Source organism: Vicugna pacos, chromosome 20 (assembly GCF_048564905.1).
Source record: "Vicugna pacos chromosome 20, VicPac4, whole genome shotgun sequence".
In the NCBI taxonomy this organism is placed as follows: domain Eukaryota; kingdom Metazoa; phylum Chordata; class Mammalia; order Artiodactyla; family Camelidae; genus Vicugna; species Vicugna pacos.
The window spans coordinates 19,529,014-19,548,831 of record NC_133006.1 but is presented as its reverse complement, the minus strand read 5'-3'; the positions used below and the strand labels follow the sequence as shown (position 1 = coordinate 19,548,831).

The 19,818-nt window shown below is 45.9% G+C and overlaps 1 long non-coding RNA gene across 2 annotated transcripts in view; it reads left to right on the top strand.

Annotated features, from left to right (window-relative positions):
• The window catches only part of LOC140687596 (uncharacterized), a 64,925-nt gene extending 46,313 nt beyond the window's left edge, over positions 1–18,612 (top strand). The window contains exons 1-3 of one of the 2 annotated variants that reach the window (XR_012061994.1): positions 3,653–3,785; positions 12,193–12,470; positions 17,188–18,612. This is a non-coding gene — a long non-coding RNA (uncharacterized lncRNA). Of the gene's footprint in view, positions 1–3,652; positions 3,786–12,192; positions 12,471–17,187 lie in introns of those variants that run through there. The other variant, XR_012061995.1, reaches the window with a different exon arrangement.
• Positions 18,613–19,818: the final 1,206 nt, after the last annotated feature.

The window sequence follows — 19,818 nt, the reverse complement described above, 5'->3', positions numbered from 1 at the left end:
GGAATCTTGTTGTGGGAGCGAGGGCCACACCTCCCTCTGAAGAGTGGGGGGCTGAGGAGACTTCTGTCACCAGGGTGTCCGAGTCACTGTCAGTTGACGTGGACTTGAGTCTCAGCTCAACCGCTTATTAGCCAGGTGACCTGGGCTGAGTCCTGTCGCCTCCTGAAGCCTCGGTCCCTTAGGCTGCACCAGGGTGATAATGAGACCAGCTCCACCTCCCTCACGGGGAGCATGTGAGGGTTCTATGAAATCACTGATACGGCAGGTGCTCTGAAACAGCTGCAAAGGGCAAGAGAAACGAAGAGATCGTTTCTTCAGAGAAGCAGTCCTGGGTTATCGCACGGTGACATCCAGCACCCACCCTGCCCCCCGTCCCCATTCCCTCAGCGTGTCCTCCACCCCCACATGGTGGAAAGTCCCAACCGAGCCTGTGCGTCGTTGTCTGCTTTGATATTGTTTTGATGGGAAGCGGGGAGAGCGGTTCCCGGACTGTGCCAGCTGAAGGATTCCCCAAACAAACATATTAGAGCACTGGCTTAAGGTTCTAACTGAGGCCTGAATTTCAGCAGGGCCCCTTTCTACTGTTTGTCATAAAACAAACAGGCTTTCGGCTACTTGGGCAGGATTTAACTAGCGATCAGCCCTAGAGATAAGTGGATCACGCTCAGCAAGCTCACATGGGAGTAATTTGTACCCAAGAGCAGTTCATAATTTATATTTTTGAATCCACAGTCAGGGAGCTATCTTTGCAGTGGGTAGGGACGCAATCTCCCCACACTGTACACCCCTTCTGTCCGGGACTGGGAAACGGGAGACTGGCCAGTGGACCTGAAATCACAGCCAAATGTGTGAAAATTTCTTCCTATAAGACTGTAAAAATGTGAAGGCAGGACCTCTATTTCAGCGTGTCTGTCCTGTGTATCCCCCAATGCCCCTACCCCACATACCTGTAGCATTTAGCACAAAAGTGCAGAGAATGTTTGTGAAATGAATGGAATTAGGGCAAAGAGATTGCAGTGGTTTTACAAGTTTCCTAGAAGTCAAGGCAAAGGCTGGTGTGGCTCTTCCACGGGCCCAGCATGTTTGTGCCTCTTTACTGTGGCCTCCCTGTCTTATGACCTCACTGCCCACTCTTCAGGCTGCACTAACTCTAAGCTGAGAGGAACCGTATTTCCAAACCACAAATTAAGCAACAAGGCTTAACAGAATATTTGAAACCAGGAATCTATATTCCAGAAGCATTTATGTGCCCTTCTGTTTGCACTGGGATTTATAATACTCTCCTGCATTTTGGCAGATTTTTCTCAACCCAATTTGTCAGTTTACAGCTTTTTTTTTTTTTTTCCTGCAGTGATTACACTGACTCCTAAACATATCTAGGAAAACCCCTTGAACTCATCAATAGACCTTCAGATTAATCCACCCCATGGCTTGTTGGTCCTATCCTGAAGCTTGACCGTTTCTCCATTTCCCTATCTAATATCCTTCCTGGAGTCCATGAGACTAATGTCCACTACCCAGAGCACAGCTGAGGTGAGTGACAGATTCTGGCCCAAGGGAAGAGCCCTAAGTGCTGGGTGGGACAGAGGAGCCTTGGTTTCTAGTCAATGGTATGTCCCTTCTCTCTGGGTCTCCTCTGTAAACCGGAGGGGAATGGTGGAAGGCACAGACTCAAAGTCTTATGACCTCTTGCAACTCAAGCACTCAGTGAGTGACAGGATGTGAGCATTTGCCCCCAAACCTTGCTTTCTCTCCTGCAGTTTGGGGATAAGCTGTCCTTTGCTCCTATCTAAGGCAAACACCTGCACTGGCCACTGATCCCATCTCCTCCTCCCTTCAGCAGTGCTCCCTCCTCTCTCCTGCATCATCTGTTTTTCCCTCTTTGCTGAATCATTTGCCATCATCATATAAATATATATAAATATGCTTTAATTTCTCCCAACAAAAAAAAAAAAGTCTCTCTTGACTCTACTTCCCTTCTGTCTTCTCTCTCAAACTCATTTTGGTCATTCCACAACTCCGCTCAAACTGTTCTTTGTTAAGGTTACCGGTTCTCTCACTGTGGTTAGACCTAATGGTCATCACTTAGTCTTCATCTTACTTGACTGCTCAGCGACAATCAGCTGATGATTCTTCCTTGAAACACTTTTTTCTCTTGGCTTCCATGTTACTACGCTTTCTTGATTATTCTTCCGGGTCTCCTTTGCTAGCCCCTCCTCATCTCCTTCACCTCAAAATGTTGGAGGTTCCTAGGCCTCAGTCCTTGGATCTGTTCCCAATCTTCATTAATCCATTGGTAATCTCTTTCAGTCTCAGGGTGTTAAGTGCCACTTGTCTTAACCCAGGTTCTCCTAAAAGCAGAACCTAATAAAAAGTTTGCATGCAGGTAGTTTATATGGGAATTTAATTCTTGACAGCAGAAATGAGGGACAGGGCAAGAGAAACAGAAAAAGGGAAACCAATTCAAGGATGCATTACTGAGCTGACCACTGCTATGAGAGATTGATGCTTGACTCCCCAGAACCATATGAGGAGATTCAGAACTTCCTGTCAAGGGATGAAGAGGGATCTGCATTTATCCACCAGCTTCCATCCACCACTGGTTAAGGGGAGGGGGGTCCCATGTGCATCAAACCCTCAATAATTCTGGGTTGTACATATGGCAGAGAGGAGTGAGTTGTCCTACAGCCACCCCTGGGCAGGAAGCAAGAGACGCACTGAGCAGGAGGGAGTGACGCACTGTCAGTCCATACTCGTTGCAAATCTGGCCAACATCAGCTGCATTACATCAGGTGGAGGAACGGGTGGGGCCAGGAGCCTTTAAAGCCATGCCTAAAAGATATCTGATACATCATCTCTGCCCTGATGACTCTCTCACATTTATGTCTCCAGCCTTAAACTCCAGACTCCATATTTCCACTTGGTTATCTCCTCAAAACCTGCTCCTATCATGGTCTTCTCCCTCTTAGCTAATGGTAACCCCATCCTTCAGGTGTTCCTTCCAAGGCAAAGACCTTGGAGACATCCTTGAGTCGGCTCCACACATAATCCATCAGTAAATTACTCTGGCTTTACTTTCAAAATATATCCAAAACCTGACCACTTCTAAGCACAACTTCTGGCCCTAGCCACCCCACACGCCCTCACCTGGATCGCTGCACTTACCTCCTAGTTGGTCTCCCGCTCACTAGCTTGTTCTGTTACAGTCTATTCTCCACCAGCAGCTAGAGAGCTTTATAAAATCTAAGTCAGATAATGTCATTCCTTGGCATTTCCTTTCCTCCTTCCCTGCTTTGAATTTCTGTTGCGCCCACCACCGTCTGACATAATAGATACTTCACGTATCTACTTTGTCTCTTGTCTCCTCCTACCAGAAGGAAAGCAAGGATTTCTGTCTGTTTTACCCCCAGTACCTAGAGGAGTGCCTGGTGCATGGGGCGGGGGGAGTACAATAAATGTTTATGGACTGAAGAGTGTCTAGATGGAGCCCCTGCACTTTACAGATGAGGAAACTGCAGGCCAGAGTGATGACTGTACTAATCACACTGCCAGGCTGTCTTGATGCCTCTGCTGGTGTTCTGCAGACTGCTCTCCAGTTTCAGCAACATTAATTGCTAGTTATTATTATGAATGTTGGCTGTCTATCAAGTCTGAATAATAGTTTGTAGTCAGGCTCAAATGCATCTCCATGAAATCACTGGAGAACAATTCTAAGGCAGTGGAAGCTTAAGTAATCCAGGATCACATGGTGTAAAGGGAACAAGCAGCAACTGAGGGAATTCAAGGTAAGAGAGAGTCTCTGGGGTATACGGAGCAGCAGAAGTGAGGAGACAAAACTACTAACCCCTGATATACGCCATTTTCTGCTCCTCATCTCAGTAGAGTAAATGTCAAGACTGGGATGATTTGGGGTTTAACCTTGGGGGATGAGTTCTACTTAGCTGTGTTTAAGCTGTGTGACTTGGTCAAGTTACTTAACCTCTCTGAACCTTGGCTTTCTCTTCTACCAAACTAGGAAGATGGTACCTACCACAATGAGTTATGAGGATTACGTGAAATAATATGAAAAAATGCTTAGCAGAGTGATACAGTCAAGCAATAAGTAGGACTAGGATTATTACCATGATTCTTTGACTAGATCATAGGAATATGCAGCAGTAAGTCTCTGGGCCCATCAGGAGAAAGTTGTGACTGGCACAGAGGGTTGTCCTGAGGAATGGTAAAATGCAGGGGCCAGATAATGGGGACAATAAATGCCAAGCTGAGACTAACACAAGATCGTAAATCAACTATACTTCAATAAAAAAATAAAAATAAATGCCAAGCTGAAGTCTTGGCACTGTGAAGTTAGTAAAGGATCTTGACCAGGGAACACACAGAACACTGAGTGCCTGTGAGGGAAGAGAATCTGACGGCCAGAAGACCAATGGGAAGGAACAGCCTGCCATCACCCAGCCCCTCCTTTGTTCCCTGCATGTCTCCCCATCACCACGCAGTCCTTGTACTGTTGCAGGGACCTGTTTCGGGTCTGTTTCCTGGAAAGCCCTTGAGGACAGGGACAAGGACGTAGTCATTTCTACCTTCAGGCCTGGCACATAGTAGGGCTCCAGCAGTGTCTGTTCTAGTCTTAATAACCTAGAGTGATGCTGCGGCAATAATTTGGGTGTGTGATGATGACATCCCAGGTAGGGACGGTGGCAGTGAGAATGAGCACGCTCAAATTATGGGAAACCTGGAAGGAGAAGCAGCAACTGTTGCAGTTGTTTTCAGGTAAAAACCAAGAAGACCTGCAACCTAGGCTAAGAGAGAATATACAGGCCTGAGTCCCAAGTCTGCTCCCAGCTCTGGGTTCTTGGGTAATTTTTAATCATTTTGTGGGCAAATGTGGTAGGCACATCGGAGGGTGGGGGCAGATAGTACACGAGGTAACAGCTGTGAATGCCTGCTGAGCATTAAAAAGCTCTGAACCCAGACTCACAGATACAGAGAACAAACTGGTGGTTGCCGGCGGGGCCTGGGGGAGGGTAGGAGGAAGAGTGAAATAAGTGAGATTAAGAGATATAAACCTCCAGTTATAAAATAAATAAGTCTCGGGGAATGTAATGTACAGCATAGGGAATATAGTCAATAATAGTGTAACAACTTTGGTGACAGATGGTAACAGCCTTATCATGGTGATCATTTTGTAAGATATGAAGATACTGAATCACTATGGTGTACACCTAAAATGAATATAATATTGTAATTCAATTATACTTGAATTAAAAAATAATAACATAAAATAAAAGTTGTTGAACCCAAGCTCCACCACCAAGTAGCTGTTTGAACCTGGATGGCACTTGATCTCTGAGATTGTTTTATCCAGAAACTGAGATAAAAAAGAATAATAATGCCTGTTCTACCTTCCAGGGTTGTTGAAAGGATCAAACAGATTGTGGATATTCAAATGATTTGGAAACTGTCAGGTGCTTTTAAAATGTAAACCAGTGTTAGTAATATACTTGTGGTTAATTCCCTGACCCTATTCTATTCAGATCTTCATTAAAAATTATAAGGGGACTAGCTTTTAAGGCTCAAGCTAAGAACCTTTACAAAAACTTACTTAAGTTTTGTTTTCCTCTCTCTATAAAAAGAGGAAACAAAAATTTCGGGTGACTAGGTTTTCCAGCTTTAAATGAAAGTGAAGGGTGAGTGGTTGGTCTGCAGCTTCTGGGCCATGGGGATCGTGTCATGAAACCACAAAGTCTGAGCCAGTTGACATTCAGTCCTTCCACCCCCAGGTGAAGCTCCCACCTCCTTAGAGATCACTCCCTGATGCTTTAGGAAGCCACCCAAGTGCCCCCTTCTCAACCAGGGCCTGGAACAGAGGATTACCCATCTGAATATTAAATTACAAATAACCACAAAATGGGGATTAGAGCACAGATAAGAAAGACATTCTTTTAAAGGATTCAGTGGCTCAGAAGACTAGGTTGTACTAGACAGGAGGCATTTTGGCACGCACTAAAACCTCTCAGGCCCCACCCCAGGCCCACTAAATCCACATCTGCATTTAACAAGATCCCCAGGTGATTTCTGTGCAGGTTATGATAGTAAAGGAAGCCTTAAAGGAAGAGCCAGATACAGGGAAAGGTGGACTTACAAAGGCGCAAGTTGACGATGCATATCTGAGCACTATCAGGATATAGGGAAGGGGGTCTTGATCAACATACTTGGAATATTGGGGTCTTGTGGGCAAGGTCATCCCTACTGTGGAGTTGGGTGAGTCTGGCTATCCAGCCTAATGCTCTTAAGCTTTCAAGTCATCAAATCATTTCTTGCAAAAAAAACAATCTGTGCTCCCCAAACAGTACTTCAGTCACTACCCGGCTTCTGCTTGTAAGACATAATGTGCTAGACATACTGATGCAGAGATTCAGATCCACCTGATAGACATTCTTCTCTTTGTGTGCTAAAGGTGGCATTCTTATTTTATACACTGATCAAACAAAGTTAGGTGATACCCACTTCTGGACTATGATAAATCAACCAGGGTGCTAATTAGCCGTCAGGGGTCCTGAGAGGCCCCGCCCACCAGCAGGCCTTTTGCAGCTAACCATCCCTCATCCCCATCCCTCCTCTACCTTTGAATTTCTAGCTACATTACATAGTAATTTGCCTCAGTGTTTCATCTCTAGCATTGTTTCTCAATTTCAGGCTACCAACTGTTAAGTTCTCTAAGGGCAGCCAAAGTCTGCAACTGAAAACTTACTTGCTGCCCTGAACTTAAACCCAGAAAGGAAAGAAAATGCCTACAATTAGAAGAAACCACGGTTTCTTGTCTGGGGAGTAGTTCACTGAGGTTTTGATGCCAAAGAAATAGGAAGCATGTTAAATGTGGGTCAATAGGGGAATGGTTAAGTGAATTATGGTGTATGTGTATATATATATATTCAATACAATGCTATGCAGCTGTAGTCCACATAGATTATGTGTAGGAATCTGGAAAATACTAGTGCTATAAATTCTCAGACAGCCCCAGCAGGAAACATGACACATTCAAAACTGGGAAAAATTTGAAGGGAGCTGAATAAAGGGGTTTTTACAGAGGTGTGGGCAGCATTGGAAAAGCAGAAGGGAGCTATTTCTACTTACAGTCTAGGCCTGAAGGGGTAAGTGGGGCCCTCCTGGAACATGGAGAGGGTCCCTAGAGGTCCCTTTGATGGAGGGACTCAGCTAGTCTGCAGGGATCTGGAAGTGAGGGAGGCAGGGAAGAAATATCTCTCAAACTCAACCAAAGCCAAAGAAGGGCAAAGGAGTGCACAACAGCCTCCTGGGGCACAAAGCAGGGTGAAGGCAGTTGGTGAAAACATCTGCAGGGGCAAACAGATGTTCAGCACCACGAATTTACTGGTGGGAAAAGCCACGATGCAAAATTGTAGGTGTACTACAGATATGTATATACATACACATTAGAAGTAAAATCAAAGGGAAATCCACCCAAAGGCAATACTACTGTTGTGGGGTGAGCTGGGGATTTTGGTGAGACCGAGAGTAGCTGACTTTCAATTACTGATATTGTGGCTGCGTTGCTTTTCTAATAGAACACAATCACTGAAGCAAGCTGAGAAAGTGAACGGGGGAGGAGGTGGGCAGCCTAAGGCTCCCCTCACTCCAAGACAGCCTCTTGAGACGACTTCCGGTATCCCTCTAGTCGCCTCACTTTACAAAAGGGAGAAATGACTTGTTCAGAGTCATAAAGCAGGTTAGTGGCCAACCGGGAGGAAATCTGGATCCCCACCTCCCCACATAGCCTTGCAAACTTCCCTCACCTCTCCATCCATCTCCAAGCACCCAGCCCCGCTTACCCTCCCTCATCCTTTTCCTCTATCAGCTGAAAATCCTCGAGCCACCCCAATTTGAAGCAGCTAAGCAGCCTCACACCCTTAATCTCACTGTCTGAATGATAAATCCTGCAAGACAGCTCATTCCATTCAAGCCCTTCACACTCTCCTTTGAGGAGCTGGGTGGTCTCTTCCGCCGAAGCGGAGGCTGCCTGCCCTTCCTTCCACTTAGCATTCCCCCAGGAGTCGAGGACTTCCCGGGAGCCAGGCATTCGCCTCCAAAACAATATCCAGATACGAACCAGCCCTCCCAGCCCCCTTTCAGGGCTAGACCATAAAATAAAGCCGCGTGGGCCTTGCACCCCTGGACAGGATCCTTTGTCTGGGTTGGAAACAGCCTGAAAAGATGAAAGGGGCTGCCACTCTGACCTCTTCACCCCTTGTTATCTTGTGCCAACTCCCTTTAGACTCTCTGAAGCCGACAGCAGCATTTTCCCATGGTCACTGGGGTTAACAACGTCTCAGCCGCCAGCAGAGAGCGGCATGTGAGGAATGTACCTGCCTAAGGGGCGATTATTTTCATCAAGGACAGGCTGAAATGGATAATGAGGTCAAAAACAAACGCCATCTCTTTCTCAAAGGACTCTCTAAAGAGAGGCTATTAGATATAGTTCATTAGTTGGGGGGGGAGGTAGAGAGCTACTTTTTAAGACTGCTGCTTGAAGAGAGGTGGAGGCGGTTTGCCAAGTTTAGCTTTTCCAAGTCAGTAGGGGGCTAAGTTTAGACTCAGATTCAAGCTTTTCTATATCTGAGTTTCATTCAGGTACAGGCAACAAGTGGACTCAAAGAAAAGATTTGCAAGAGAATGCATTACAGCGATACAAGTAGGGTCCACAGTAAGCCAAAAATAAAAACCACCTAATACCAGAAAATTTGGAAAACTGATGAACTAGAATTTTTTTTGGTGGGAGAGGTAATTAGGTTTGTTTGTTTATTTATTTGGTGGAAGTACTGGAGATTAAACCCAGGACCCCACGCATGCTAACCATGTGCTCTACCACTGAGCTACACCCTCCCCCTCGGACCACAATTTATGTATAAAAATACTTTTTTCATATGTTAACGTCTTTATAAAATGTCTGCTTTCCATTATCATCACCACTATCACCGTAATTCAGGCAGTAACCTCTCACCCCTAGATTGTATCGTTGCTTGTAATGGAATCTGCTCTGCTAAACTCTTTCCCTTCCTGCATCCAACACAGATTCATCTTCTTAAATTGAATGTATCCACGCTCTACTCAGAAACTTTCACTGCTCGCCAAGGCAGGGTGTGAAGAGGTGTGTGCTAGCATAGTGCCTGGGCCGGGTAGTCACCCTCTCCCTTCCCTTTTTCTTTAGATCCATAAAATGAAATTCAAACTCTCTAGATGGCATTTAAAGCTCTCCAAAATCTGAACCTAATTAACATTCAATCTGTAACACCCCCCATTGCACCTTCCCCACACACACATATTTAAAAGACCACTTTCCAGTAATAACCTCGACTTTGCTAACATGGTCTCAAATGTTAGCCTTGGGCAGTAGCAGGGGTGCAATAAATTCCTCTGGGTGTGTTTCGGTTCTTCTTCGGATTTAAATTTCTCATGGAAAAAAAATAACAAATGGAACTTCAGGCTTGGTTCGGTTTATGCAGGAATGTCTTGCTTAGAACACTATGCGGAGACAGAGAAGGTCAAGGCCAAATGGGTGAGCTCCCAAGAGTGTCCCCTTGGACAGGAGGGGGTTTGGACATGCACACTCAGACACATACTTGAGAAAAGAGTGCACCCCTCCAAAGAAAGCTACCAAAAAAAGAAAGAAAAAGGGAAAAGAACAAGCTGAGAATAGAGTGCAGTGATTAAGAACACAGATGCTTCCTAACCTGGGCGGCTAATATCCTAACTTCTCTCTAAACCTCAGTTTTCTCACCTGTAAAATGGTGTTAATAATACCTATCTCAAGGTTCTTGTATGAAGAAGGAGATGTGAGGAAAGCACTTAGCAGACTGCCTGGCACATAGTCAGTTCTATAAATGTTAGCTTTGGTGATGGTGGTGATATAGGCTGACACCTGCAAAAGTTGTCCTTTGCATAAAAAGAAGCTGGCTTTCTGTGGAACGTGCTCCAAGCACCCTGATCTGGCTGTGCTCACTCCGGCCTTTGGACCTTTGCTCCAGCTCCTCTCTCAGTCTGGAATGTACTCTCCCCGCCTCATATCTCCAGACTCAGCTCAAAGGACACCTTCCCAGTGCGGCACCCCCAGACCAGCAGAACGAATCCCTCCCTCTGTTAAGGGAGCACAGCTCTATGATAGCAGTTCTCACGCTGTATGTTAATGCTGTGGCCATGCTGGTCTCCAGAGTCAGAATGTTCACTTCTTGATTATTAGCTTTGGAATTCTCAGTGGCCAAAAGAGTCCCAGATCTAGCCCGCCCATATGGGTGCTCAGTAAGCGTTTATGGAAGGAATGAACAAAGAATGTACAAAGGAGCAGCTTATCCCCAACGGTACCTGTATGGCTTCACACCCAATCCACCCACCTGGCCTCTCAACCCTCAACCCTTACCAACACGTGCTGGAGAAGAACCAGCAGTCCCGGAGGATCCTGGAGCCTAACAGGGTACTACTGCATTTTCAGCTGCTGCCTCCACCCCACCTCGTGTGACCTGCTGACCAGATGCCACAAGGAACATGACTCAGTGAGCCCAGTGGATAGTTTAGTACCCAAACTGCAGAATTCAGTTATAGACTAGAGCCCGAACTGCCACTCTAGGAAATGTCTGCAAATCAATCTGTATAATGTAGTTTATCAATAAGAGCAATTTGGTGGACTTGCATCCTCTTTTGCTCCTAGGTAATCTCAGGGGAACAAAATCATAACTGATTACTTGGAATTTTTATCCAGTACTCATGAAAGACACAAAGGATCCTGATTCTTCTCCCTACACTGAGCCCCAATCCTGAGCACCCACTGTGAGATAAGGGGTCAAATTCAAAGGTACAGTCTGTGGTCTTGAAACAGGACAAAGATAGTGGGTTCTCACAGGAATAAAGCCAATGACCTTAGTCTTGTTAGCACCCGTTACATCCAGGTGAACTTGTGGGCCACAGCCAGAGCTTCAGGGTTGCTTGCTGGAGATATAATGCAGGGGGCAATATGGGAGAGGTGATACAAGAGATGAAGATTGTGGGGAGGGTATAGTTCAAGTGACAGAGCACATGCTTAGCATGCATGAGGTCATGGGTTCAATCCCCAGTACCTCCTCTAAAAATAAGTAAATAAACCTAATTACGTCCCTCCCCCTGCCAAAAACAAAAACAAGAGTTGAAGCTTGATCTGCAGTCAGATTTGAATCACTTTAGGGATTAGCACATTGGAATATACAAGTATGTAAGTCTCAGAGCCTCAGTTGCATCATAAACATAATGAGGATGTTAACCTAAGTCAGAGGATGGAGGTAGGAGCAGTAAATGTGATCATGTAAAATGTGTGGTGCAGCGCATACGGGTGCTTCCACAATAAAAGGTACAAGCCGGAGTAATAGTGGTCTAAGGGTGTATGTATGTCTGTGGGTTGGGAAGGGAGAAGGGAAGGGTGGCTGCTCTAGGATGGATGCTGGTCTCCAAAGGCAAGAGCAAGGGGAGGGAATGAAGTGAGAGGTGGCTTTCAAAGGTGATGAAACCATCTATTCCAGAGTCCAGGAATTATCTGTTCATTTAACTGCCCCCACCTTCCTAACCACGCATCCTGCCTTGTTCAGGGCCTGCTCCAGTAGATCCCAGATCCCTCAGGGAGCCTGGGAGAGTCACCCAGTTATGGTTTTATGTTTTAAGATCTGGAGGGAAATGTTAGACGTCATTAAATCCCATTGTGTCATTTTACCAGTGAGGGAACTGAGGCCTGGAGACACTTCTCAAGGATAATGTTCTCCTAGTCTTGCCTCTGCTACTAATGTGCTGTGAGGCCTTGGGCAAGTCACTTTGCCTCTCTGAGCCTCCAGTTTCCTCCTCTGTAAAATGGGGGCTTGCAGTATTCCGACTTCGATTTAAAGTTCCCTTCAACTCCAGTCTTTGCTGTATTAAAATAATGGTTCCCTCTACCACTCTCAGGTTTAGACATTAGATTAACTCATTCCCCCAGCACACTCCCAGCCTCACATACAACAGTCAAGAAAAAAACATATTTGGATAACTTGAGCTCACTTGACTGTAACCAAGTGCTGGTTTTCAGCAGGGCTAAGGACAAGAAGAGATCGGCCACCCAGAGGAGGCTGGTGGTTCCCAGACGCCTGCCGGGTGTGCCCAGCCTCTGTGATCTCGTCCCTGCAGGGCTCCCAAGAGCTGGCAGTGCAGTGGGGATGAATAAGGCCAGCGATCGCACCTTACATGGCCATCCCCAAGGCTGCCTGGAATCCCTGGGATTACGCAGACTTCTGGAAGATTTGGAGCAAGTGCACATCACCTGCTGCCTCCACAAGTGTGCCTGGGTTTCTGCAGCCTCCGTCTTGTGACTGAGGAATTTTTAAATGGAAGCTCTGAGCTCACAAAGAAGAAAATGTCTCCCTGATGTCACACAGTTGCTGCCAATTCATCAGTGCAAGCTAAAGGTCAGAGAGGGGGAAGCCACTGCTCCAGGGTCCCGTGGCTGCTCCCTCAGATGGGGCTTCCCTTCCAGCAGGCTTCCCGCCAGCCACCAGGGCCAACCCAGGGGAAGCCAAGCCGAGGGCTGTTTGCATTTCCAGGGCACGCACAGAGGCAGTTCTAACTCCACTTAGCTGCTTCTGCACTTCCCTTCTCAGACATTAACCACTTCGTCCTCCCAGCCCTCTCTTGCCACCACTTTCTGTAGACAGCCTGCACCTTGGAACCTTGATACAATGCTGTCCTGTGGGGCCTTCCTGGGATCACTTCAGGGGTAAAACCAAATTGCATGGAGGTTCTTTTGGTATTTTAATAGCTAAATGCAGTGATCAAAGAGCAAGACTAGGAGCCCCAGGGCCAAGGATGACAGCTTGGTTCCACTGCTTCCCAGTAGTGTGACATTTGCAAGTTATTTAACCTCTCTGAGCCAGCTTCCTGACCTGGAAGATGAGGATAATAAGAATATTTACCTCATGGTGTTGCTGAGAATTCAGTGTGAAGCACTGATACAGAGCCTGGCATGAAGTGAGTTCTCAATGAATGTCAGCTTGGAAGTAATACTCCCAGCTATAACTGGACGAGTTACTTAATCCTTGAGTCTTAATTTCCTCATTGTCCATCGGAGATAGGCTGATATGTGATTGACAGGGTCGCTGTGAGGATTCAGAATAGAAAGCAATTAACACAGCACCTAGCACGGGAAAAATAAACGGTGACTGCTGGGACTATTATCTCCATCAATCAAACTGTGATCTGTAGGGAAGCCTCGATGTATTCATTATAAAGCCCTTCTCAGAGCCTGACCCAGTCCTTGGCCCCCTACAAGTTGTCATCCAGGGCTAAAAGACGAGACATATGAAAAGCATGTATATGATCAAACATGGACAAAGAAAAAAAATTTTTTTAATTAGTTGTAGAGTTTTTCCTTCTTTGGGGGACTGTTTTCAATTCCAGCTGAAGTCTCCAGGGAGAAGAGAGGGATGAAAAGAAAAAGTTACATGAGTAAGAGAGAAGGGATTAACTGGATGACAGCAAGGAGATAGTAGATGGAAAATGAAGTGACGTCAAGGAGGAGGAGGCTGAAATAACTGAGTAATAAGATAGCAGTGGATTTCTCTAGAGTTGGGAGGCACCACAGGCTAGCTCTCTACTTCAAATGTAAGGAATAGGCCTGGAAAGACAATGGCAACCAACCTGGGAACCAACTACAGCCTCGGCTGCTCAGCGTGACTCACTGTGCCTGCAGGTCTCCCTCTCAGGTCCCCTCACGGCCCCCCAACAGACTCCTGCAAGGTGCCCCCTCAGATCCTGTCTGCTGTCAACCCTGCCTGCCCCGCCTCTCCCGGGTTTCCACTCCCCTCCCATCTAATGGTACCGGGAAGTTCTAGATGAACTGTGATAAAGGTGAATGTGGGCTTCTCTTCTGGGCTCCTCTCACCATGACCCAAACAGGTGTGCCCGGGGAAGGAAACACCTCTTTCCCTGTGTTTACCCCTCCTCAGCCTCTTCCCATCAGTCTTTCCTCTTTCCCTTAAGACAAAGGTGTCCAAGACTCTCAGTTTTACCTTTTCATGGGGCATTAACATTTTACTGACAAGATCTAGAGATTCGACATAGATATATCCTATTCTGTAAACACTTCTTAAGCCTATACCCAATTTCCAGGCACTATTCTAGGCTCTTCCACTTCCTCACAACTGCCCTACTACTGCGGGCTGAGGCATCAGCTTTCCACGATGCTTCCCATGGAAAACCTGGGAGAATCACAGTGCCCGACTCTCCCCACCCTCCTGCCCTTCAAATCCAGGCAATGGCCAAGAGTTGTGAGGTCCTGTGTCTCTTGTATCTGCTGGGCCCCTTACCTTAGCCCTTCCTTGTCTGTTACCCTATTCACAGATGCCCCTGCCTCCAGCCTTACCTTCTTCTCCTATCCTACACAGCTGCCTCTTCTTCCTCAAAAGCCCCCTTCATCATTCTATTCCCCCAACTCCAGATCCTTCAATGGTTTCCCCCCAAATTTCATTTGAGATTCTCATAACCCTGCCCCAGTTCTCTGGAGTGGATATGTTCATAGGGCCCTGCCTTACCCATGACAGAGCTTTTAGAGAGGGAAGGAGGGGGCTCTCAGAGTACCAGTCTGACCAGAGGGGCTATGTACACAGGAGGGCTGGTGCAAGGTGGCCGGGGTGAAAATCTGAATCATAGTCAATGAGGGCAGCCAAATTCCTATCTGGGAAATCAGGGCAGTCTGAAGGGTGAGGCCAAGCTGTAAACAGAATGAGTAATGAGGTCAGAAGCTGGTGGGGACCAGAGTCATGTCTAGATGCAGTACAAGGAAATGGAAATGGTACAGGACTGAAGCTGTGCACTGAATTATAAGAAGGTACTGGAGACCTGCTTCACTGCTTTACGTGGGGATGGGATGGGAGGAGCAGCCCTCGAACTCCCCCTTCCCTCTGGCTTCGCTCTTTGGTCTTTCCTGTGTGTGTGTAAGGCCCTATCTTCCCTGCTGCCTACAGTTTCACACCCTTCACATGCCCCCAGCACTGCTGAGACTTGTCCAAGGTTGCAAGGTGGTGGATGTGGAAACAGAGCTACATCTCCCACCTAACAGGGGACGTGCTCCAGAGGCAAGCTTTAACTCATGTTCGTAGGTTGGCAGACTGCTTCCCATCTCCGTGTCGCAGATTCCTCATTTGTAAACGAAGGATAATAATAACACTACTTCGTAATAGTGTTATATAATAATCACACTAGTATGACGATTAGCCAAGCAAATATTTGTAAAATGCTTACAACAGTGCTTGGCACATGGTAAATGCTGTATAAGTGTTAGTTAAACAAAAATAAGGTGCCCAGATGGTAAATAAGGCCAGTACTCAAAGTCAGTTCTAATTTTAACATTCGAGCCCTTAGATCCTCCACCACTAAGGTCAACAGCAGGTTACAATGGACTAAGTTGACTAGAGGACTTTCAAAAATTAATTTTCATTTCAACTAAGAATAGAAAAACGTGCTGATAGCTTATTTTACTTGGGCACACAGGAAATATCACTTGAGTGACTATCCTTACCTGTTCTTAGGAAACCACTAAGAAATCCAGAAGGACCAGTGCAAATAATAGTACCTATCCCAAATTTAATAGACTTTGCAAAAAAAGAAATGTTAGACTTAGAAAATGACTGTGGAGGGGAGGGTATAGCTCAGTGGTAGAGCACGTGCTTAGCAGGCACGAGGCCCTGGATTCAGTCCTCAGTATCTCCATTAAAAAATAGGTAAATAAATAAACCTAATTACCTCCCTCCCAAAAAAAGAGGTAAAAAAGAAAAGAAAAGAAAACGACTGTGGACCTCATGAAGAAACAGGAATTAAGGAAGCTAAATTGAGTCTGGCCAAGTTCAAGGCTACGGCTCATGTTGGAAAGGTAGCTGAGAGCAGATAATGCAAAGAGAAGGAAATAGTATCATATTTCTCTTTTGCAAAACAGTCGAGGGGAGGGTGTTTGGAAAGCAGAGGGAGAATGTGACTGTACGGATTGTAAAATGATTTTAAAAAATGGACTCAGTGTAGTTACAGTTGAGTAGCATTCAAAGAAGAGAGTGCATAAGTCCGCCCCAGCTCTCTATCAACCAGAAATCTTTATTAACTGAACGTCTCTCACAACTACAGTATAGCACTAATAGATGTTCGAAAATGATGACCCTGAGACTGCAAAACAGCTTTCTGAAACAAAGGGAAAAAGATTAAATGAAGCTTGGTATGGTTTGTGACAAATGTATTTTATTGCATTCTAATTTTTCCAAAACAAGCAATATTTTTGTCAGCTGTAGTATATGGTGATTTATATGCCATCTAATAACTTTCTACCCATCATACTATGAGAACAATACGTTGCTTGATGATGGTGGGTATCAGGGTTGAGTAAGTATTCCGTTTCTCTAAATATGCTTTTCCTTGCTTCCTTGTTCTCACCCCCTTCCCTTTATGCCTGTCTCTGCTAGAACAGGATTTTGTTCTAGGTCCAGACTTGACCCAATGGTCTTATACTATTTTTATTCTTCCCTTAAAAAGAGGGTGTCCCTGGCCTCTTAGAAACCACTTACCCTTACTCGAACAAGTTTCACACTCAGGGTGCAGGTTCTGAGGTGGGTGCTCTCTTGCTCGTAACAGGCAAGAAAGGACACTGCCCTGGGTAGAATTTTTAAAAATAAACGCATCTCTTGGAAGGTAGTGTCCTCAGAGAGCAGGGCCACGACAGCTGAGTGGTGTGGAGCATGTGGCTTAATTCAAACAGAAACAGATCCTGCCAGGTGGCCCAGGGACTCCCTAGAACACAGAGCAGAATGGCCAGGGTGCCCGCAGGTCCCCGGATCCCGCCCCACACGCCAGGTTCTCCCGCCTTTTCTAATCACCGTCCCATTCCTCTCGCTCCCCTTAGCAGCCTGCAGCTCAGGGCTCTGCATACCACAGGGGTCAGACACAAATAAAATCCATACATGGACTCTATTCTCGGGTCACAGAATTTGGTTAACGACTCAGACTGAAGATGGCTCTGGCTCCCACCTCCCTTCCCCACCACAAAATCTCTGCCGGTAAACACCAGTCACTTAGTAACACCCCCAATCAATCGCCTTTGGGCCATTATTCATCACCGACTAACCTTAAACCAACTTCTCTTCACAGGCCTCCCCCCAGAAGAGAGGAAATTCCACAGCACTGATGTGATGGGAAACGTGATCTGCACTCTTTCTTTCTCACTCTCCCCGGCCAGTTCCCAAACTGGGTTTCCCTGGTCCCCCTGGAAGCGGCCTTCTCCTCTCCCCTCTCCTCCCTCCTCCCTCTCCCTCTCCATTTTACACACTGTAACCTGATAGGCTGGAAAGTCAGCTTCTTTCATCTTCCATTTCCCACATCCTGAAAGTCTGTAGAGAAGGAGCCCACCCAGATAAAGGAATTCCAAGTATGTGCACCCCCCTCCCCCTTTAACTCCATTCACAAAGCAGATTACTAATGGCCCGAAGCTCCAGGGAGGCCCTACCCCACTCCCCACCCCTGGCCTCCAAAGAGTTTACTCATCCACATCCTTCTCACTGGCACAAAAGCCCAAGTCCACAGGCCCAGAACCAAAAATTAACTTTTCCCCGGACTCGGATCCTAGGGAATGCTTTCAGACTGCACCCCAGTTGGGACTGCAAAGGCTACGAGATTCTGTCTACCATTCATCTGTGCCCTCTCAGGCATTTCGAGATAAGAGGGCTCGGGGAAAATGTGTCATTGGATCAGGGGAAAAGATATAAATGTAACATGTGATGTTTCAAGGAGACACGCTCATGTCTTTGGGAAAGATCACAGACTGTTCTAATCCAGAGACATTCCTTTGTGACAGAAATTGTTTTGAGGCCAGAGGAAAATATGCTTTATTTGAGGGGCTAGGCAAAGATTGGGTGTGTGTGTGGGTGTGTGTGCGTGTCTGTCTTGGGGAGGGAAGTTCTGTTAACATTTTTGTTAATACATTTCTTGAGTTGAAATATCCTATTGTCATTCCTCACTACCTGGAAATCAGCATTTACAAAACATGCCCCCTGGGTCAGTTCTTTATTTGCCTCATCCAGAGTTCTGTCACTGCCTGCCTGCTTCTCTGACCTCAGCCTCAAAGGTTAGGAAGTACCCCCCAAGCATCCCCTTTCATTAAGGATGAAAAACTATCTTATCCATCCTTTAGGGATGGTGTAAAGCTGTTTTGAATCTGTACCAGCTCAGGGATAATCAGTCCCTTGAATTTACTAATCACTGTATGGAAAAGGATTTCCTATATCAAGGAGTGCTCCCCAGTCCTGATATCAGGGAGTATCTTTAGTAGATTATTGATCCATATCATCTTTGCAATTCACAGGATCACAGGATAGTTGGCTAACTTGCTCAGTGCTCTAGTATTGGACCGAAAATATGCGAATGGCCAGGCCAATGTGAGTGCATTGGGTCATGCATTCAATAGATCTAATTTTTGCCCAGAAAGTCTCCTGGAATTTCAAGAAGAATTTGAGAGGCCAGACCTGGAAGATGCAGTAACAAGGATAAGAAATAACAGACTGTGGCAGAACAGCCACATGGCAGCTCCTTAGTTCATCCCTATGGTGCTGAGGAGAAATCTGTACTGTAGCTCAGCTCCAGGACTGGCCCATGTTTGCAGTCCTCATGTAAGAGCAGCCTGCTCCGATATCTAGCTGGTAACAGGCTCCTACATGGGTTCAGCCTCCCTAGATAGAAGCACCATGAAGGGATGCCTGCAGCTCGGAGCAGGTATTATTCTCTGAGGCTCAGTTTCCTGTTCTATAAAATACTAATCCTTGCTAATCAAAGTTTGGTCCCCAGACCAGCAGCAAGTTTTCACCTGGGAGCTAGTTAGAAATGCAGGATTTCAGGCTCCACCCTGAAACCTACTGCATTTGAACGGGAACCCCAGGTGATCCCTGTGCACATTACAGTTTGAGATGCTGTGGCCTAGACTCAGGATCTCCAAGGTCTTCTTTCTAGTTCTGAAATTGTCTGAACTCATTAAGTGGTTTCCAAGGAAGTTTTTCTTCTCTAATAAATAGTTTTCCTCCTTTCTTATGCCTCCACTCTTGGCACTTACTATCTCCCCTGCCAAGGAACTCAAATTTCAGTAAGCATCAGATGTGCATGAAGAGCTTGTTTAAGATGCAGATCCTGAACTCCATCAAGAAATGCAGAGTAGGACTGCTGTGGGACCAGAGATTCTGCATTTCAGCTAGCTTCCTCCTGGTAGATCTACAGATTATGGTCCCCAAATTACATTAAATTTTTTTATTATGGAAAAAAATTTTAGCATACAAAAGATAGAAAAAATAGTAATAATAACAAATCATTTTTCAATACCCGGCTTCAGCAATGATCAACTCCAGGACAATTCTATTTCACTCACATTACATTGGAAAGACTTTGGCATGTAGATCTTCCCAATCTTCGTTCCCTGCTTCCAGCCTTTTAAGGCTCAGTTTATTCTCCCCAAGGACAAGAGTTGTGTGATAGTCTTGGAATCCCCAGTACCTAATACTGTGCTTAGCACATGCAGACACTCAGTACGTGAATACAATAATACACTGAAAAGAACTCTGAAGTAAAACATAAACTGGAGGTTTAAACTGGAGATAAACAGGGATTATCTGACCTCTCGTTTTTTCAGTTCTTTGCCTGTGATTCCTTATTCAGTTGGAGAAACTACAGCTTCAAGATGCATCTTTCCCAGTGAAAGAATCAAGAAAAAGTTTCCAGAAGTCCTGGTTCACATCCCTT